The sequence below is a fragment of the Actinia tenebrosa genome, unplaced genomic scaffold (genome assembly GCF_029948245.1).
Source record: "Actinia tenebrosa isolate PJP-AT-01 unplaced genomic scaffold, QUT_ActTen_1.0 PGA_scaffold5__44_contigs__length_20552954, whole genome shotgun sequence".
NCBI classification, from domain to species: Eukaryota; Metazoa; Cnidaria; class Anthozoa; order Actiniaria; family Actiniidae; genus Actinia; species Actinia tenebrosa.
In genome coordinates, this window is record NW_028292582.1 from 8,251,483 (window position 1) to 8,274,029 (window position 22,547).

General features: G+C 43.5%; 1 long non-coding RNA gene across 1 annotated transcript in view; it reads left to right on the forward strand.

Moving 5' to 3' along the window:
• The window catches only part of LOC116290825 (uncharacterized), a 48,694-nt gene that overhangs the window by 16,151 nt on the left and 9,996 nt on the right, over positions 1-22,547 (forward strand). The window contains exons 2-5 of the long non-coding RNA XR_016121207.1: positions 16,851-16,937; positions 17,321-17,377; positions 17,513-17,591; positions 22,341-22,463. This is a non-coding gene — a long non-coding RNA (uncharacterized LOC116290825). The remainder of the gene's footprint in view (positions 1-16,850; positions 16,938-17,320; positions 17,378-17,512; positions 17,592-22,340; positions 22,464-22,547) is intronic.

The following is a 22,547-nucleotide window of genomic DNA, read 5'->3' on the forward strand; positions in this document are numbered from 1 at the left end:
TAAAATATTCCATATATATACAATGGACTCGCGATACAACTTCAAAACATACACACTTCCAGGTACTTCTATATTAGACCTACGAAGGTATTGGGAGACCAACGTAGGAAGAATGAAAAGGTTAGTGGAGAGTAGCATGGAGGAATTAGGTGCCATTAAGGTTTCCGTTGTAGTGAAGGTTAATCTAGCTAAGGATGACACCGAAAACACAGTTTGGTTGCGCACGAAGACGCTAACCATTCTGGAATCGATGGATTTGGATGAGAGGCTATTCTCGCAAGTAGATCCGATATTGGAGTCACTCGCGAAATATACCCGAGAAGGCTCAGGTTGGACAGTAACGGGGATAGAAAATGCTACTATGAATGTTGCTCGTTACACACCGATTAGAGGAGGATCCTACGTACCACTACCTACTTTCATAGAAAGAAAGAAAGCTATAATAAGTGTCAGAAATAAGGATAATGAGTGTTTTAAGTGGGCAATAAGGTCCGCATTATATCCAGTTAAGGAAAATGCCTTTAGACCCTCGAAATATCCTAGCGACGACTTAGATTGGACGGACGTAACATTTCCAATGCAATTGCGTGCGATACCCGACTTTGAGGAAAAGAACGACTTAGCAATAAATGTTTATGGTGTCAGAGAGAAAACCATCGTACCATTACATATTTCAAACAACGAAGGCACGCGGATACACTTATTCTACCATGGTGAGCACTATTCGTGGGTGAAGTCCTTAAGTCGCCTGTTTGCCTCCCACAGTAAAGACGGGCGTAAGAGATATTATTGTGATGTGTGTTTACTACCGTTTAAGGATGTAAAAGCCTTGAAGAAACACGATAAGATTTGTCGAGGAACAGAGGAGCCAGCACAAAGGATTCAATTACCGGAGGACAAGCATTTAGAGTATAACGACCATAAAAGACAAAACCGAGTACCTTACGTAATTTACGCAGACTTTGAGTCGTTGTTAACACCAGAGTACGAAGAAGCCGGACATACCCGGAAGACAGCCTTACACGAGATTTGCTCATTCGGATACGTCGTAGTGAGGTGTGATGGAGAAGCAGATCAACCCGTAATTTACCGCGGACCCAATGCAGCGAAGAAGTTCTTAGAATATTTGGAGGAAGAAGAAAAAGACATCAGAGTCAGATTAACGAGGACTAAGAAAGCCATAGTTACGAAAGAAAACATGAATAATTACCACGCAGCACAGGAATGTCACGTATGTAACCTTGGTTTGTTGAAGTATGGTCGTCGAGTGAAGAAAGCGTGGGATAAGAACGGTGCATACTTAGGAGAAGCACACTTCAAATGCGGTAGATATGCTAAAGAAGGAGAAAAACCCGGTAAACCTTCCACACACTGTTTTCACTGTGGAGAGCCATTAGAAGAAGATTTCTACACGGATAAAGTAATGGACTGTTGTGAGATAACCGGGGAATACAAGGGCGCATCGCATTGGAAGTGTAGATACCGCGTGGATACAGAGATGGAGATTCCCGTGTTCTTTCACAACCTTCGCGGGTACGATTCCCACCTGCTCTTACAAGGAGTTGAGGGACACGAAGTAAAGTGCATACCAAATAACAAAGAACGGTATATGTCCGTAACGATCGGTAAACTTAAATTCCTGGATTCCCAACAATTCATGGCGGACTCACTTGCTAACCTAGCAAAGTACAACGAGGATTCACCAATTTCAGATTATTACGACGCGGAAAGGAAAGGAGTGTATCCATATGAGTACATGAATTCCTGGGTGCGATTTAAAGAAAAGCAGCTGCCGCCTAAAGAAGTGTTTTACAGCAGCCTGACAGAATCGGGGATATCCGACGCTGAATATGCATACGCACAGGAAGTATGGAAGAAACACGAATGTAAGAACTTAGGAGATTACCACGACGTCTACCTGCTGTCTGACGTTGTACTGCTAGCTGACGTATTTCAGAGTTTTAGAAAAATGTCGATGTCTTATTACGGGTTAGACCCAGCCAACTTCTACACAGCGCCAGGGCTTTCTTGGAGTGCCCTGTTAAAGAAAACAGCTGCGCAGCTGGACTTGTTAACGGACTACGGGATGTACAGGTTTATGGAAGACGGCATCCGTGGTGGTGTTTGCGGGCCCAGTAAACGTTACGCGCGCGCTAATAATTCACAAGTGGAAGAATACGAAGCCGAAAAGCCAACCACTTACATATCTTACCTGGATGCTAACAATCTTTATGGGTGGGCAATGTCCCAATATCTTCCCGTAAGGGACTTCGAATGGGTAGAACCACGCGAAATAGATTACTACATGCGCGTAAAGCCTGATAGCTCTAAAGGATACGTCTTAGAGGCGGACTTGGAATACCCTCCAGAATTACATGACTTACACGATGATTACCCACTTGCCCCCGAGGCAATTGAAATACCATTTGAGCAGTTATCACCGCTACAGAAGCGCTTGTGTCCAAACTACAAGCCCTACAGAAAACTAACCCTAAATTTAATGGATAAGAAGAAGTACGTGGTGCATTACCGCAACCTACAGTTTTACGTACGCCATGGATTACGCGTGAAGAAGATACACCGAGTATTGAAGTTCACGCAGGAACCATGGATGCAGCCCTACATTGACTTTAACACGCAAAAGAGAACCGCAGCTAAAAACGACTTTGAGAAGAACCTGTTTAAGTTGATGAATAACAGTGTATTTGGAAAGACAATGGAAAACATTCGCAAGCGCGTGAGCATACGCATTGCTAACACCCGTGAAGAAGCTGAAAGGTGCGTGTCACAACCAGGGTTCGTGCGTTACGTAGATATGTTGAACTTCTTCGTAATACACATGAAGAAGGCCAACTTGCTGCTGAATAAGCCCGTGTATACGGGTTTTGCAGTGCTGGAGCTTTCGAAGCTGCTAATGTACGAGTTTTACTATGACAAGCTTAAACCGAAGTACGGTGATAAATGCCGCCTGCTTTACACGGACACCGACTCCCTAATAATGGAAATAGAAACCCCCGACATTTACGATGATTACGCAGAGGACCTAGATGAGTACGATACGTCTGGTTACCCCCGAGAACATCCACTTTACTCCGTGAAGAATAAGAAAGTAATTGGTAAGATGAAGGACGAAATGTCCGGTATACCCATAGTAGAATACGTGGGTTTAAAGCCTAAAATGTACAGCGTTTTGAAGGAGGACGGCGCGGATAAGAAAGCAAAAGGCGTAAAAAAGTATGTGGTAAAGAAACAACTTACGCACCAGTCATACTTGGATGTTTTAAGGAGTCAAGTACCCAAAAAACATCACATGAATTCCCTGCGGTCATTTAAGCATCGAATACATAATGTCACGCAGGAGAAGGTATCCCTATCCGCATTTGACGGTAAGAGGTGGATGTGTGATGATGGTATCCATACGATAGCATTCGGACATCACACGATAAGCAGTTCTTCTTTGACGAACCCACGAGTGGGACCATCATGAAGATAATACAAGATGGGCTGACCCTTCTTAGCTAGCGCACTTCGGATCTGGTAAGTTTCCAAAGACCAATTAGGATCCGTAGCTCTTTTGGATCCTCCTTCTAATTCACCCGGCTCATAGAGATATCGAACCGTGACGTTTCCTAATCTCTTTTCATGGGGGAAGACCGCCCTTGAACTTCTGACGTAGGACTTGTGTTCCACGTGTTTCTTCTTCATAGCATCCCTGGGTTTTATCCCCGTAGCCCTGGCCGCCTCGTTGTTCAAAGCTGCGACGACCTGGGGGAGCCTCTGAGTCCATTCCCTGTTGCGTTTGGAGGGATCTTCCAGCTCTTTCCAATACTGGTATCCAAAGAGACGCTCGGCCAAGGTCTTATTGAATCTTTCGACAATGCTCTGACCCCTGTGGTACTCTGCCTCGGCTCTCCTAATTTTAGTGCTGTGGTCTTTCAGGGTCTTGGTAACCACGCCCATGAACTCCGTCCCCGCATCCACTTGCAGCAGCTTAGGCCATTTCAAGACGCGCTTATAAATCCTACCTAGGGCTTCTGCGACTTCCCCAGAATCCTTGCTGGTTATGGGTTCGGCGTCCTTATATCTGCTTGCGATATCAACTACGGTCAAAGCGTATCTATAGGTCTTTTTTCTCACCTTGTCGTGCGGTAAGAAAAGCAAATCTGCCTGATGAACCTCGTTTGGGGCATTTACGGTGAAGCTGGGCCTGGGAATGTACTTGGGCACGGGAAGATAAACCTGCCAGAGGGTTTGTTTTTTCAACCAGTTCTTAGCCGTTTCTTCTGATACCCTGGCCGCGGTCGCGAGTTTCTTGATAGCTGACGCTCCTCTCCAATAGCCTTCGGGTCCATAGTAAATCCTCTTGAGTTTGTCCTCTACGCGGCCCATTATATGAATTCCAAAACAAGATTGATCTTGCGTCCGTTGAAATCCACCGTCTTTCCGTCCACCTTAATGGCGATGTTTATGCTTTCTACCAAATTGAACAAGTCATAGCTCAAAGAAATGGGGGTGTATTCTTCTGAATCAAATGGATTACCTTTGGGCAGAAACTTGGACATAAGGGAAGACTTTTCTCCATTGTTGTAACTATGGACCAAATCGCAATAGACTTCATAAGAGGATGCGACTTTCCATTTCACGGGTATGGCTGTGTCGGTAATTGTCTTGCCCGAGGCACATAATAAAGATCCCAATGGGTCAAGCTTTCCAAAAGTTACTGAATAGTTTGGCATATTATGTTTGAGGGTCATTTCGTGCGGCAATCCTGTGGTGAGCGTATAACCGTGTTTTGCTAATTCCTTAGCAAGGGTGATTGGTGTGTAATGTCCATCGGGCAGCAATACGCCTTGATAATTGCCGCCGCCTTTATGCTCAGTGACCAAGGCATTGACTAAATTATACCAAGAATTGTACAAAGAGCAACTAACCAGCCGAACCTTATGGGCTTTGATGGGGGGATTCAGATAAGTCGTAAAGTTATTCTTGTCGCTTTCCAAGAAGACGATCATATATTTCAGGAAACACAGTTTCCTTCGTTAGAGCAGATACGCCAAAGCTACGCCTCCCGCCAGCCCTGCGATTCCTACGAAGACCAGCTCACTATCTTTTTGTTTCTTAGAAGGCTGGTAGTAATTCTTGAACTGAGGCCTTTTTAGCCCCGTCGATGCCGCGGGGTGTGCTTGCGCATAGAGCTTAAAGGCGTAGTCTGTGTTTTCAAAGTTCTTGTCTGCATGCATTTTGTCTTGGTAGTTCTTGTCCAACCAATCCCTGTAAGCTTGTCTTTTTTCATTCCAAGCTGCCACGTCCCTTTGATACTTTTCCAGCGCTAAGTCGTGTCTCTTTCTTTCGGCGGCTAATTCTCCGCTTTTGTCGCCTCTGACTAATCTATCCAAATACTGACCACCATAATTAGCTCCAGTGAATGCTAAAGCTGCAATAACTCCACCTGCGATTAAACTAGCCATACATATTACACCGTAGGGAGGTACTTTTCCTTCCGTAGGTAATCCTTTACCATGATAGCCCCGCCTACGGCAGCGGTCATCTTAGCAAAATTAGCGAAGCTCTTGCTTGGGTCTTCAGTAAAGTCTTCTTTGAGCACTTTCTTACCTACCCAACCAATACCCGCAACGATGGAAGTGATAATAGCTGCTTCTTCAACAGTTTTCAATAACGCGGTTGACATTATATTACAAAGCGAGAAGGTTATTACTCCATTTCAGGGATCTTACTTTTAGGTGCGGGTTGAGGCGTCACGGGTGTGTGATATGTTGGTGGTTCTACCTTTTTCGTTGCCCACCATTGTAAGTAAAGGCTGCCTGCTGCTATAGCAACTCCTAACGCGCCGATGACGTACCCAGGATTAATAAAGGATTCCTCTTCTTTTTCCTCCACCTTTTCTTCTTTTTTGGCTTTGTTCTTTTTATTCATCTCCGCGAGCTTCTTTCCGGCAGCGACTCTGCCTGGAGATTTAGCCTTGGTAATCTTCTGCTCCTCTTGGGGCTGCTCTACCTTCGACTCTGGTTCACTCATTTATATCTAAGGACTTGAAGGACTTGATAAGTAACTTAATAGGACTTGACTAAGTACTTAAGGACGACTTGACTAAGTACTTGAGGCGACCTGGGCAATTCCCGCGAATGACTTAACTAAGTACTTGAGGCGACTTGATCAGGTACCTTAGCAAGTGCCGCCTGGAAGACCTTTTCGACTTCTCTGTCCTTTTTGAAGTCCTTCCAAGAGGCACCAAAGGTGCCCGCAAGTTCCTTCAAGTCGACATGCTGAGCTACGTGCAAAGCCGCAGAGGCGACTGCCATTAACTTACCGCACTTCAAAGACAACCACCCGCAGGTTATCTTAAGTTCTTGGGCGATGACATAGTCCTCGCTAATGTCCTTCTGTAGTTGCTCCACGTCGTCTATGGGCAGCGCAAGTCCAAGCAATTTGGTGGCAAGTCGGATAGCGGAGTCTGCTACGGCGTCCGTGGTCTTACTTGCAAGGGCAGCCTCGTACCTCTTATGGAACTTCTTGACTTCATCTTCTGACAACTTATTAACTTGCTCATGGGTAAGTTCCTTGCCTATCATTTCTTTGCACTTCCCAGATGACACAAGGATGTTGAGTTGTTCCTTAAGGTTACTTTCGTCTAACTGTGTGGGGACTTCATCTAAGAGCTGCTCAATATCCATATACATTAGGAGTTAAAGATCGGAGATCTTTATGGAATACGGAAACCTCAAAGAGAAGATCATTTTGGAATGTTGGTGCGTTTTTAAATGCCGCATGTATTCGTGTAACTGTTCCTTGCTTATCTCGCCGCCGTAGTCGCTTAAGATGGTTTCCAGGTCTGACTTGCTCGGAGTATAAAATACGACAAGTGAACCTATGTTTTCCCTGAAGGGCTTAGAGACGCTGGTAAGCTGCTGCGAGAGCAACCAAACGCTAATATTGTCGTGTCTGCCGCTGAAAGCGAGTTTAACGAGCTCTGACGTGCGTCTCTTTACGTCGTCCCCACAGGCAATGTCATCCAGTATGAGTAAAGTCTGTGCATCTTTAGGGAATTGCTTGTGCCAGAACTTAAGATGGCTGGATAACTCGTTAGGATCCAGTATGTCCACAAAGAAGTCGTCATCTTTCACTCCTATGCCCGTCCAGGTGCGGTTATTCACGTAGGTGGGGCATAATAACACGATGTAGTCGAAACGGTATCTAAAGGGTCCTAATAGCTGCTCTACCACGAATTGGGTCTTTCCGCAGCCGGTGGGTCCTACTATCAGAGCGTTACAAGGCATGTGATCTGGGTTCGTTATATCCCTTCTCTCGAAGGGAACTTGTTCCCTGATATATATGGAGCCAGTGGAAGCAGTGCAAAGAATTGTCGCCGACGTAAAAGATAAAAGAGACACCATAGAAATGCAAAGGGAGGAGATAGACCGGTTAAAAGAGCGCGTGCAGGAGTTGTACGATGAAATGTGCGGTCTAAAGCGCGCAGAACGGTTTGGCGCGCTGATAACGATGGCAACGTGGGCTAAGGAGTCCGTTAAGGACTTCATGCGATATCCCCTGTAGAATGTTAACAATAAGGTTAAATCTTTGTTAAGGATGCCTGGAAACTATTTAAAAAGTGTCTTAGAATGTTAACAATAAGGTTAAATCTTTGTTAAGTCGACCATAAGCTATTCCAAAAAATGCCTCCGAATGTTGACAATAAGGTTAAATCTTTGTTAAGTATATGTGGAAACTATTTAAAAAGTGTCTCAGAATGTTGACAATAAGGTTAAATCTTTGTTAAGGATGTTAAATGGAGGCTAAGATACTGTTAAGTATATGTGGACTGTTTGATGTGTAAAAAGGTGTTCAGCACCAAACAAAGACTGCAATACCATGTTCGGCATGGAGTTTGCACGAAGAAGCCAATTAGTAAGGTTTGTAAGGATTGCGGTAAGGAATTCAGCACCGTTCAAAAGATGCAACAACATCAGGATAAACGCATTTGTGGGCTTTGTAAGGACTGTAATAAGGAATTCCTCAACCCCTTCGAAATGCAGCAGCATCTGAAAAGGGGCGTCTGTAATCGAACCAGACAGTGTAGTTTCTGTAATAAGATACTTAGTAGTCGTCAACGTTTACAGACGCACCGGAGAACGCATGAAGTGAATTATAGGTTTCTCTCCCGCGCTTACGACTTGGAAGGCGTGGATTGCTACCAATGTGCGGATTTGATGTGTCGCTGCCCGCATAAAGAGGATTACTTAAGGAATCGCATAGATTACCATAAGAAGATAGTCCGTACTTTCCCCTCTTTTGAACGCGCCGAAGGCGTTCCGTGGACTAAAAGGGAGTATTGGAGGCAGGAGTGCGATCGTTGTGGTTGTGTTAGAGAAGAGGAACATATCTTCAACTGTCTTAACAAAGATTTAACCTTATTGTCAACATTCTGAGACACTCTTTGAAATATATGATACGCAATAGCATTTCTTGGGGCCTTTAATAGTAAAGCAGGGTTTGTGCAAAGAGTCTCAAATCCTGATCTTATTTTTCTTGTTGTTTGTTAGGGATCATCAACATTTAACAAAACAACAAGAATAATAGGAACCCCTTTTAAGGAAGGCTGTAGGATATATGCTAGCCTACGCAGCCGCCTTCTTAGGAGGATTCCTAATTACCCTTTCAATATATGGACTGTATTACTTGCGAACTACCTGCCGACTGCATTACCCCTCGTAAGCCACCGATACCCAAACCGCGTAAAAAATACACCTGCCTTCATTGCGACAGGGTATTTCCCGAAGGATCCTTTGTGGGGCATTGGTGCTCCGCGGATCCTAAAGCGCAGCGGACTTTAGCAGACGCGCTTAACTACAAAGAGGAGATGGAGTGACTCTTCTTTCAATGTCAAACTTCCATCGGCCATTTACCTTGCCATAGCTGCGTAAGTGGGTGAATTCCTCACCCTGAATTACGTACCGCACGCAATCCGGCGCCCAAAGGGAATATTCCTTTCCTTCTAAGTCTTTGAGGACTAACCGTAAACGGTCGATGTCTTCGAAGACGACGTAATTTTTTATTTCGTATGCTTTACCGCAAATCAGGTCACGCCAGTGTATTTGGTTGACGATCATTATATCTATGAAATATTCTTAAATGCGTTGCCCTTGTCTCCGTAGTCTTGAAGCGTTTGCAGCACCACCGACAGGGAATACGGATGCCTTCCGCGTAGTTGCTAAGGGCACGACAGATGACGTCGTAATCGTTACAAACAATAGTTAGGTAACCATTTGCGTCATACTGCGAAATTATCTTGCGTTGGTCTGCGGAGAGTATGCCATTTCCTTTCGGCGTCTTTAATTCGATGCAAAGCCCTTCATACCTTAAATGCGCGTTCAGTATTAAGAGGTCGGGTTGACCCCTTTGATAACCCTTCTGCCAGCATTTTATACGTTTGCTGGCAGAATCCTGCAATTCCCCTAAGCCGGGCGCTATGAGCATCTGTGGGTAGAAGCGGCGTATGTAGTCGACGACTTTTTTATGCAGGTCAAACTCGTTTTCGATCTTAAAGACTAACTTGTTAGGACTATCGAACCGCCTTTCTATTTCATACTTACCCGTTTTCCTTAGCGTAGGCAGCACCTCTTCAAACACCCAATCACGAAACTCCACGGCTTTGGGTAGCTTAGAGCTAAATATCAGTTCGTACAAACCAGGTTCGGAGATAAACACAGCATTTGGTTGTGAGGAACGATTCGTTCCCCCTTTTAGATCTTCCCACCTTTTCTGGTACTTTTCAGAAACGTGGTCCCTAATTGCCTTCCTGGTGTTTTCATATTCTAACGCCAGCGCAACCTCCTTTGCTTTGAAATAAAGTTTATCGCCTTGCACTATGCATTGCAGTTTGGTTTCGTTGTTTTCAAATACGCGAAGCATTGTATATATAGCATTTTTTTTAATGGTCATCAATAGGCAACGCTCTTTAGCTGATTCATTTCTACGCTTAGTTGCGCGTCTGAGACTACGAAGACGTAGCAGTTTATTTTATCACCGTCGCCTGCGGAGGCATTCTTGGTGCGCTTGATCTCCAATGTTATGCCATCCTGCGTATTTACTAGACGTAAACCCTGACCATGTAGGTCTTCGTCGTTAATGGTGCGCATGTCAATCCATAACGCATATTTGTCCTTAAAGAATTCCTCAGGGCTAATTTGGTCGCCAAACTTGCGCATTGCCTCCCTGTACACGTCTGCGGGCTTTATCCCCTGGGAGTAAACCTTGTTTGGGACTCCGTTGATATTCACGCCGACGTTAGTAATGTTGGGGTTGTGAAAGGCTTCGGAGTTGCGCTTGCCGGCTTCGTAGGGTTTGGCAAACACCAGCATTAGCCCCGTGAGACTTCTTCGGGGGAGGTTAATGCTTTGGTTGATAACCTCATCCGTCTTATCCAAGAAGCTAAATGTCTTATACATCACTACGTGGTCGTAAAGGAATGCCTTTCCGGAGCTGTATTCCATGCCAGCGCTACGGGCCAGCTCTTCGCTGTACACAGTCTCGTACTGCAGCTCTAAGTTGGTAATAGAATAAGGATCAACAGCCCCGCTAATTGCGCTTGTCCATTCCTCCTATGACGTTCGTAGTGTCCGCCAAGGTTACTTCAAACTGTAACTCGGATAACTGCCTGGGGTAGTACACACCATGACTCGTAATTACTTCGAAATCCAAAGGGATAACGTACTTGCTGCCATAGGCGGTCTTTACCCTTGTTGCGTCTGCTACTGCGGTTGCTCCACTGGAGTCCGTAGGCGCGGGGTTAGTATCGCTGCGAAGCTTACGAAGAATAACGCTTCCAATTCCCTGCTCTATCTTTTGTGCACGGTCGAAGGCTGTTAGCCACAGGTCCTTATACGTGGTGTACAGGTCGTACCTATTCAAATCCAAGAGGGATTCCCCTGCGAACTTAATTCTCATCTTAGAAACGAGGTTCCTACCCACGTTATTAACGGTATAGCGCTTGTCCTTGGTGCTTGGTTGTATTGCTAGGTCAAACCTTAAAGCCAAGGTACCAGGAACCAATACTAGGTTATCCGTTAGGCGGGGTACGCCTACATACAGCGTCTCCCCTGGTTTTGCGCTGCTGGGAGTAAAGGTGACCCGGTGAAAGGTGCGTTCTGCTTTCAGCCCGCCAACCTGCTTAGGTAATACGTTGGGATTTAACTTTGAGCTTATCATATATAATGGAAGTAGAAGGAACGGATCCAGACTTCGATCCCACCACCGAGGAAGGTCAGGCTGACATTAACGACGGTGATGAAGAACCGCTGCTTCCCACCCAACAAGTCGACGATTCCCTAAGGGATAGGATTGCAAAGGCCCTAAGACATCCCAAAGCACGCGAGTACACGTTTCCGCGTGAGCACATAGAGCTTCAAAACATGGGCGAGCCGGAAGCAGCCGCGCGGGAGACCGTAGAGTGGGCAAAGCAAGAGCTGGAGCGGCGTTATCCCCGCCTTGATGCTGACGACGTAAAACTCACAGAACGCGGAAACAAAGTTCTCATAAGCGTTCAAGACCTGAGGTATCCCGACAAGGACCGCTGGACGAAACCGCAACCCCTCTTTGATGAGAATGGCGACGTTAGGGGTGACGTCTCAAGATTAAAAGGCTTTCAGCAGGCTACTAGGAGCATGTTAGAAAGGTTGGAAACACTGAACGAAAAGGTCGCGCTAGAAAGGCGCGCTATCGAACTGCAAAAGGCGCTGGAAGAAAAAGATGTAAAGTACAAGAAGCAAAGCCAACTACTTGCTAATGCTGAGAAAAAGTTTAGTCAACAAGACGTAAGAATGGAAGAAATGACGAAACACTTAGATCAGGCTTTACGTGATCGGGATAAAGCAGAAAGGGAGTTGGAGGAGGCTAAGAAATCACATGCTCCAACGGCGGCGTTAGAAAAAACGCTAAAGGAAAGGGAGTCAAGCTATAAAAAACAATTGTTGCAGCTGGGTCAAAGTAAAGACGAAAGCATACTGCAAATTAAACGAGAAGCTGAAAAGGCTTTAGATGAAAGGGATACAGCTCGACAGGCTTTTCGCCTTGCCCTGCAGGACCTAAACATGAGTCAGGAGGAAGTTAGGAAATTACAAACCGCCATAGAGGGTTCTTTGGTGGAGCGGCGGCAGTTAGTTGCTGAAATCAACATTAAAGAAGAGCAAATCCAGCAAAGAACTCAGGCCATCGAAGACCTGGAAAAAAACATATCCGAAAAGCAGGAAATAATTAACGACCAGGCGCGCCCCGAAGAAGAAAGGGAGGCAGCCCAAAGGGAAGTGGAAACCCTTCAGGAGAGAGTTGCGGAATTACAGGCACAAAAGGAAAACCTGGAAAGGGAGTTGGGGCTTACCACCAAGGAAAAGGTAAAAAGAGCTCTGGTGAAGTATGGCGTTCCACTGGCATTTGCGGTTGCTATTAGCACCGTAGTAGGAGTTATCCTATCCACGCTTAAGGCTACGGGTGCAGGCGTAAAGAAATTAGGCAGTGGGCTGACGGACTTGGGAAAAAAGATGGCAGCCGGTCTTCCTGGGCTGCTGGGTTCGGTTGTTTCCTTGACACTTAGAACCGGCGGAGAACTGTTAAAGTTCGTGGGGAATAACATTTGGATCTTGGTAGTAGCTATTGGGGTGGTTCTCCTGAAGAAGATTCGGGGATGATCTTATCTGGGTACGTTACTGGTGGCTTATCGTCGTCGGGTGTCCGAGGCGTCCTCGACTGGGGATAAGTAAAGATAGTATTCGCGCCGCCCTGATAATGCGGAACTAGCGGCAGCACACTCATGGTGCTAATGGGCTTATGATTCCAAACAGCATTCGTTGGAGGATCTTTTGACGGGGCGGCATTTATCCGAAGGTAGGCAACGTCGTTGGGAAGAACCTGAAGCTTCGCATATTGACAATTGGCTATCATGTGAAAAGTTACCGGCGTTAAGTCTTCTGTGCTTAACGGTGGGGGCTCCGACGAGAAATGAACTGGGCTCCTATTATTATCTTTTTTTCTGTAGGGTAGTAATGGGTGGTTATCCTCATCGACGATCCTAAACCCGACATTACACGAATACCCCGTCGAAATGCTAATGGTACACATAATCAATCCCAGGCCCCCAACCTTCACCCACAGCCCGGTGTCATGCCAATGCTGTTCTTGGTAGTCCTTCTCCTCCAAATAATGTAGAAACCAATCTTCCTTCGCGTGTGGGTTCATATATACCAGCAAATAAATTTGCTTCTAGAGACTTATCACCGTAAGAGTGCTAATGGTTGCGTGGTTATATTTTTCATCTCTCTGATTTTCTATGCTATTTACCGTAACCTTTCCCGTATCGTCTACTCTTATCTGCAGCTTTACCTTCCCATGGCAATCAGCAACCATGTGGAAAGTCCAAACCGATAGATTTTCGGCACTGCTGGGGTCGGGCTCTACGGAGAAATGCGTAGGCTCCCTGTTGTTTGTCTTATTTCTCATAGGCTGCAGTATGCTATTCTCATCCAGGAACCTAAAGCCGACGTTGGCGTGGCTACTCGTACCAATGCAAATACTGCATATTATCAGCTTCTTTCCTGAGTAGTTCAGGCCCACAGACATACCCTCAACGTCCACCCAAGATGCCTGGTTGTATTTTTTCTCGCCTGTGTAAGTCGTATAAACACAATCTACTCCAGCTACGTAGGGGTTGTTCATCGCCATATATAATAGCTCAAACCAATGCTTGCGACTGTTAGACCGGCTTTTAACAGGTTGTGGTCATATTCCTCAGGTATGGTTGGTAACGCGGGAATATGCTTTGATGGTTTCTTAACTACGGGTAGCTTCGTTTCGTGTGATTTTTTTGGCTTCTCTACGAAGTGAGGAATGCCCTTGGTAGTATCAGAGTTCACGTCATTCACCCCAAACTTCATATCCTTAGTAGCTCGTTGAAGTTTGTTGTTGTATCCTACTACAGAGCCAGTATTTATAGATAAATTACTGGGCATTAACCAACAACCCGGGGCTACAGCATAGTCCAACCTCGCCTTAGAATTTTGTATAGCTAGTTGGTAACGCTGTACGCCCTTGCTAATATCACCCTCCAAAATCGAACTTTCGAATAAGATCAAGGCTTCGGCTCGCGTCTCTTCTGCGGCGCCGGTATTCCCCACTATACTCGATCGGGTGTTTACCTGAGCTCCAAGGATAGAATACACGTAAGCTTCTATGCTGCGATTCAAACGAGCAAGGCCGGCTCTAGTTAGTCCTTTGCCTTCTGGGGGTATGAAATTAAGATATTGCTTTGTTTGCTCGTCGTTGGTAATCTTAATAATCAGTGGATTGGCCCCTGCATACTTACCACCCTCGTCTTTGAACAAAGGTCCATCGCGGACTTGCTTGGTATCCTTAACTGGACCCTCCAACCACCACCACTCATTCTTCAAATGATAATGGGTTTCTGGGTGGGAAGCCATGGTCCATTGTAAATTCAACGCGTGGACTTCCTTATCACTTAGCACATGCCCGCCAATCCCCCAATAAGCCCAAATGTGCCCCAAACCATTGTTAGCACCCGCGGTACACCTGAAATCCTTCCCTACAACACCAAACTCCTTACAAAGTCGGTCGTAAGCAGGAACGTTGTATTTATTATCTCTTGGATAAAACGTGGCATCTCCCGGCAGCGCAATAACACCCATTTCATGTAGTATTCTTCTAACCGTGAAGTGGAAGTGAAACATGAATATTGAATTCTTCATCAAGTTCGCGCTTACCCCACAACCGCTGGTGGCGCACCAAACTGCAAAGTTCAACTGCTGCGGCCAATAACGCATGTTAGGACCACTTAACCATTCGTGGGCTTCTTTCGCCGTGGTATGAATAATGGGCACGTTTTTGAAGATATCTCGCACCTTTAACGGAAAGGAATGGTTGTTAGAGATCCGCATGTTCAGCGTTAGGTCCAAGCTTGGGTGTTTATCAAATGAAACTGCGGGTATCGGATAAGTACTGGTATCCAGCAATAATTCCTTTGACCAACCGGGTTCAACATGCGTTGGCGCTGGCTTATGCTTCAGTTGATCGTCTATTTGATTAACCAGCGTAGGCTTCAAATCCTCGTTGCTGTACATCCTGGAGCCGCTGAAGTAAATCCCATCAGGCCTCCTTTCGAACTTACTAGCATCCGCGTGCGGAAACATCTTCCTGAAGGCCCTCCAGTTCCAGTAATCCCGGTTGTCGTGATGTGGCTGCTCCTGTATATCATTCCCAAAAGCGTCGTACATTAGTATATATAATGGATGTTATACCATCAGCACCTAAGTTGTACCCAGATGTTCCCTATACTACACCCAACGAACTAAACGCCGAAAACTTCAGGCTCAACAAAGCAAATTTAATCCTGGCTTACTTGGAAGGACAAGCAAAACACTACGAAAAAGTTAGGAAGAAATACGTCAGAGCCCGTAGCACGCTACATAAGATTGCGATAACTTCAGGGTCCATATCTGTTGTGTTAACGGGCTCCGGCGTTGCTACCTCACTCACCGGACCTGGAATAGTCGTTGGCGTTCCTTTGGCCAGCGTTGGAGCCGTCTGCGGCATTGTTTCCGCTGTTACGACAGGCATTATGAAACAATTATCAAGCAAAATATCAAAACACGACACGACAATAGCTCTGTCAAGGGCTAAAGTAAATACAATTACCGATCTTGTCTCAAAGGCTTTGCGTGACAGAAAGATAGACGACGTAGAATTCTCGCTTATTCTGGCCGAAGAGGAAAAGTACGAGAAATTAAAGACGGACATAAGAAATAAAAAAACAGTCGTAAAAGATCTTTCCGAGGAATCTCGCAAAAAGATCTACCAAGAAGCAAAAGAAGAGCTTCAAAGAAAGCTTGCTCAGTAAATATTTACTTTGAAAAGAGCGTGACAGGATTTCGTTTACATATCGAACGTCAGTCTAGAAATTACGCGTAATCTTATGCCATAAGATTTATGCTAATTTCTCATCTTATGCCATAAGATCCACTATCTTCTTGGAATCCATCCTAACAGTGGGTGGTTGGGGTCTATTTCGTGAAATATTTCGTAGATTACGTCAGGGTAATAAGGAATATCCTTATCCAGCCGACAAAACATCCACTCGGCTCTGCTCATATCAGAAACCTCGGGAATAGACTTCCCGGTAATTTCAGACAAAAGATAAGGAATAGCTTTGTAATATTTCCCTAGCTTTAATTTTTTCAACGTTTTCCGTAGACTTTGCGGGGTTGGCTCTTCTAAGTGGTCTATGATTTTCTTCCTTACTTCATCGTCTAAATATACCGGTCGATAACCTTGGATATGACTCATCCAGTCTCGGAAGTATTTTATTCTTTTGTATGGGGTCTTCGTACGACCTCCATTGGCGTAATATTGCTCTCTGGTAGCATTTGGTACGGCATTACGAATATTCTTACCACACTCGTAACACTGTGCTGACGTGTCGTCTTCTATTTGCATTTTTTTACCACAACACCAGAAACCCTTGGGTTTTGGAATGATTACCTTAGGTTGTAAACAAATTATACAGAAGCCGTTCACAAAACCTTCACACCTATGCATATATGACAGCGATATTTTAACATAGCATGTCGCACCTCTTCACCCGGCAAATACAGCGCTACGTCAGCGCGGTAAGTCTTCAGGGTCGTAATTTAAAAATTACTATGATTTTGAAGTTTACTTACTACGCGAATCTTAATGACGTGGGAAAAGCCTGTGTTTGGTGGGGTGAAGCAGGAGTGGTATGCCCTATACTACTATTGTTTGCTTGAGTGAAGTTCTCATTCGATCAACAGGTAATGATGGGAAACAGGAAATGGCGGTTATAGCAGAACAGTTGATGAAGGAGTCAAAATAGATGCTGTAAAATAAGAGTAAATTCTGTGAGTTTCTTAGAAAGATCACAGCAGTGAACAAAAGCAAGCTTGTTTTTCCCTTCATTATCCTCCTTCTCTAAACATCATGTATTTCATGTATTCTATCATGTGACTTGTCATAGACGAATCAGAGGGTATTCTATCATGTGACTTGTCATAGACGAATCAGAGGGTACTCTATCATGTGACTTGTCATAGACCAATCAGAGGGTACTCTATCATGTGACTTGTCATAGACCAATCAGAGGGTACTCTATCATGTGACTTGTCATAGACCAATCAGAGGGTATTCTATCATGTGATTTGTCATAGACCAATCAGAGGGTATTCTATCATAATATACTGTGTTCACTTTAGTGACACTTTTTTCTACTTTTTTCTCTCAATAGTACCTGCATTTTCCATTGGGGTTTTCCTGACAGACTTTGATAAACTGTGTAATGCAGGTACGTATCTTGTTGTTGTAGTTTTCATAGCTACAGGTTCCAACATTTGGAAGTGCAGCTTGAATGCATGCAACGGTACCTTAAGGAAATGAACAAACCAGAGAGTTTTGATTAAAATCAAAATTGTTATTGCAGCGCAACTTCTATAACTGGGGCCACCTCGACAGCAAGAACCAATCAAATTCTAGAATGAAACAATACATTCCGACTTAAGGTAGTGTAAATAGTAAATAGTTGCTATCACTCAACCAGAACATTCATCATACAAAGACAAATACACAAGAGACCATTTTGTGTCTTTTGTTTAATAAATCTTCTGGTTAAGCATACTTATAGTGACTATTAGTCACTAAATAGATTCTATTAGTTAGTATTTAGTTTGATTTTATTTCACAGTTTAATTGCATCCGCTCTATATTTTTATTGCAAACAGTTTCTTATACCCAGTCTCCTATTCCATATCATCTTGCGTTAATCTAAATGGCAGCTGGTGTCTAAGACTGGCAGCTGGTGATTAAGACTGAACACCGGTTTTGCTTACTTTATAGCATTTTTGCTTTGCTTTTATTAATTTTAATTGCTGATGGGGCAAAAGGAATCTTTTATGGTACACATAAGTTATAAGTAAGAGTTAATTACCGAGAACGGAGGCAATAAGCCATATACATCCCGAGGCTGCAGGCTTATTGCTGACTTTCAAGGTAATTAAGTATTTTATTTATCAATTTAGAAAGTTTTCTATCAAATGTTGCTCATTAAAAATGCGAACGGCTCTATATATAGTTATTAACCGGGTTAATAACTATATATTGACCTCGCATTTATAATGAGGGTTATAACAAAAATAAAGCCTTGTGAATAACAAAGAAAACCATGTCAATTGAGAAATAATTTTTCAATTTAAAGGTATATTTCAGAACATATTTTAAAAAGGTAATTCGCAACATGACTCCATTTTGAAATCCAGCATGGAACTTTTGGCAATGCAACAAAAATGGTTCTGATTGGTTAATAGTAACCAGGAGTGCATGCGCAAGAACACCTGGGTTAGATCAGCTGGATCCGGCTTTTTATTCCCACGAGAAACTGACGATGGCTATCTAGTTGCTTACAGTACACAGAACATCAGGGTTAAATATCCATTCTTGTGCAGACTAGGTTTCTGATTGGCTTGACATTAGCTTGGCATTATTTTCAAATTCATTCTACGATTTGATTGGTTCTTGCAGTCAAGTTTGCAGCGGTTATAGTAGTCACACTGTTATAGTTTTTATTTTGTGATAAATAGTCACCTTCACTCAACCAGCTAGAACACTAAAATGCATATCAAGGCAAAGATAACAACAAATACACAAGAGAAAGCAAGAACAAAATCAAGTAGAATGACAAGCTGTTTCTTGTGTATTTGCTTTGCACTAAACTTTTTTCTTTTGTTGCAGCGAAGTTTTTGCTGCTGACGAGTAGTTTTGCTGGCTCAAACGAATCACATGTTCAGAAGTCGATAATGATGGATGAGGTGAAAGAAGTAAGGTCATGAGATTTTAACTGTGGGACTAACACCAATCAAGGCCACCCAGAGATTAGTAAATTAGGTCTATTTGTTACATTCAAAGATCTCATGACTTTACTTTTAGTGGTAAAACCACTGAAAATCGTATTAGATAAACGACGAAACGAGATTGTAGACACACGTGCGCTTTATCGTTTCCATATGCAAATATTGTGATAGACGATTCATGTGCGCATTTTGGTTTCTATTCATCATGATGACAGTAAACTGGCTTTCACGGCACTGTTCCAGAGGGATTTTTTCTGCGGATGTACTGACTGAGTAGATCAGACAAAAACCGGTTCGGAAAATAGGATTACAGTGAAACCCCTCTATACCGGACCCTCAGTATACCGGAATTCTCTCTAAACCGGACAAAAGTTTTGGTCCGGAAATTTTTCCCATATATCTTTTGTAAAATAAACCTCAGTAAACCGGAACCTCTCTATTCCGGAAACCGGAAGAAAATTTTGGTACCAAACGCTATTTAACAATAGAATTCAACCCCACTAGTCCGGAAGAACGTACACTTGTTTCGGAATTACCGTCACAAGCGTATTTGCGGGTGTGTAAATCGAGTCTACAGGGACAGCTTCTAAACTCACAAAATCATCGAACATTTTCTTTAAATAGTAAATCTTGTTCACAAATAGACATATAAAGGCTAATTAATTGTTTTCAATATATAAATGTTCAAACAGAATGCATAAGGAAGGTTTAATAGTGTTGAGAAATACTAAAGATCGAATGGTTCGCGAAGTTGCGGCCGCCATGTTTTTTCATGTCACATGGCTTTGGGGTCATTCCCAGTCCATTTTACCGGGGATTTTGTTCAGATCGTATTTAGAATGTTTCTTCTTGGCGTTCTTTTGAAATAAAAGTTAAGAAATTTGCTTAGTTTTTGATCTTAATGTTGATATTTTTACTTGAACTTTCGTTTACGTGTTTGTTTATACTGACGCCAAACGATTAGACACAAACATATTTTCAATAGGTGTGATATCGCAACTATTCAAATCAAAAACAAAAGTAATTTGCAAAAACCTCAGTATACCGGAACCCCCGCTAAACCGGAAATTTTTATCGGTCCCAGCACTGTCCGGTATAGAGGGGTTTTACTGTAGTACAAAAGTGAGGCGGTACTGCACGCGTCGTCTTCATAGAATGATGCTCTCTCGACAAAGGCACGCTAATTATCTAGTGACTATCGAATGAAATGAAACAAAAGCACACTAAATCAAGTGATTATCTAGTGACTATCGAATCAGTTGAAGCCAAAAATTTTAATCTTTGTTCGAAAACGACTAAAATAGTCACACCTAGCTAGTCGTGCTGTACAGATGTTTGTAACTATTTCAAGCCTTACAGAAGCTACATAACATCTTCATGCTTCGATGAAGAGAGTTGTATGTCAATTACAGTGTTTTTACCGTTCTCACCTGCGAGTACGATCAGTATTGCGATTGCCTTCATCATAAAACTATTGCTCCTTGCTTGAAATCCCTTTGACTTTAAAACACGGCGATACTGACTAACGCCTTCAGCAAACTATAAAGAGCCTTATGTATGAGTCAGACTTGGCGTCAGTTGTGACGTGAATTTCCGTATAAGGCAAATTGAGGGCGCGTTCGAGCATTGATAGCGTGCACAATGAACCTAATGCTGCGTTGATAATGTATGGCAGAGGGAGGGGGGGGGGGGGGGGCAGGTGAAAATTGGAAATGTCCACAATAATTCTTAACCGCCCTCTTTAAAATCATGCAAAAAATATGATCCCCCTAAGCAAGGCTTGTAGCTTCTTCCAAAAATTGTGCATCCCCCCCATTTTTCCTACCAAAATTTGCCCATCCCCCCTTTTCCCTACCAAAATTTGCCCCCTCAATTTCACCTGCCCCCCCCCCCCCCCCCCCTGCCATACATTATGAACGCAGCCTAAGAAAGCCTATGGCTGAAAATACTCATTTCCATTTGAAACGGCTACAACTTCGTCTTAAATAACTCGATCTGCAAGCGCTTTTCACACAATGTCAGGAAAGCTAGGATTATAGGTTTCAAAAATAATAAATTAGTTTAAAGCGGCCTTTTCGTTATGACGTAATGGTGACATCATAGAAATGATTTGCCGCTTTTTTTTACTCGAAAACTAGACCTAAACTTTCAAAGCGACTTGCACCAGTCGATAGTATTCATCAAGGCACCCAACATATTGCCATATGAAAAAAATGTATATGAGAGCGTTTTTGAAATATTACGCGATGAATATTTTCATTTAATCACGCTTGACGTCCGTGTTATTCCTTGTCGCGGCTGGCAGCACCGCTTACGCTTACGCTTTGCTGAGCTCTGTGTACAAAGCATTGTAACGCCAGCAAAGCGTAAGCCAATTACGCTAATCCAGGTAATTAGGCTGTTGTTATCGTGGCAGTATAAATATGACCAATCTGACTTTATTCTTCACTTTACTCTGAAGATTACTCTTCAGGTTGTCGAAACGTCAGTCCCATCAAACATTCCTTCTCAGGATTCCCTGTTAAGCAGAGTCTCTCCTCTTTAATATCGAGACTCTGCCGATGTAGAGCGTTTCCTTTGATACACCGCCGTCCACGATTGTGGACGAACGAAACAGGTTTTAAAACCGGTTTTTAAACGGGTACATGTAGTGCGCATGAGCAAATGTAACACACCTATAGGTGCCAAACGTTGTTAGACGACAGCGTTGCTAAGTTACACTACGCAGGCGCGACAAGTATAATGTCCTACATCGGCAGAGTCTATTTTTCTCTCTCGACCAAAACAAAAGGAAAATAGGCTCTGCTAGCAGGGAATTCTCAGGACTACATCCATGATCATAATACAAATATTGTTCCATACTATGCAATATGAATACTTACAATCTCGTACCCAGAGTCTGCGTTTCTTCTGGACTGCGGTGAAGAACGAGGGCTCTGGCATAATCCATTTTTGGCGCATGCGCATTTTTCCGGAAATGAAATATAATCAGTGAAAATGATGCCTTCAAATAGAGTTCTGTGTTTACTTCCGATCAAAATAAAAATTAGAAATCGGGAACATATTTTTTATTTTTGTCAGGTCTTACACGTATGCGCTCTTACACGGGAAGTCCAAGAAATCGTGGTCTTAAAAAATGGATTATGCCAGAGCCCTCGTTCTTCTCCACAGGCCAGAAGAAACGCAGGCACTGGGTACGAGATTGACAAAAGCAGTCTACTGTAATAAGTAGTCCTACGCATGCGTTACATATCAGCTTATTGAATACTTACGGTTGAAAAAACTCAACACGACTAATCAGCCATTAAGATTTTTGAGTATAGTCTAATAATACTGCTGTGGATGTGTCACTATTTCAATTTTATTGAACGATTATTATCCTTTTTTTGCTTTTTTTAAGCGCAGTGCTGACTTGATTCCGTCAACTTGGCTTGACATGTGAGCAGGCGGCAGTGCCTACAAGATGTCACACATTGGTCCAAAGAAACTTTTACCGCGTTTGCGGTGATACACATTTAGAAAAACTAAGTAAGTATAAAAACTGCGTCTAAAAGTAAACTATTCTTGATAGATCTTAAGGACCTAACCCCTGATACAATACTTTCAATATTG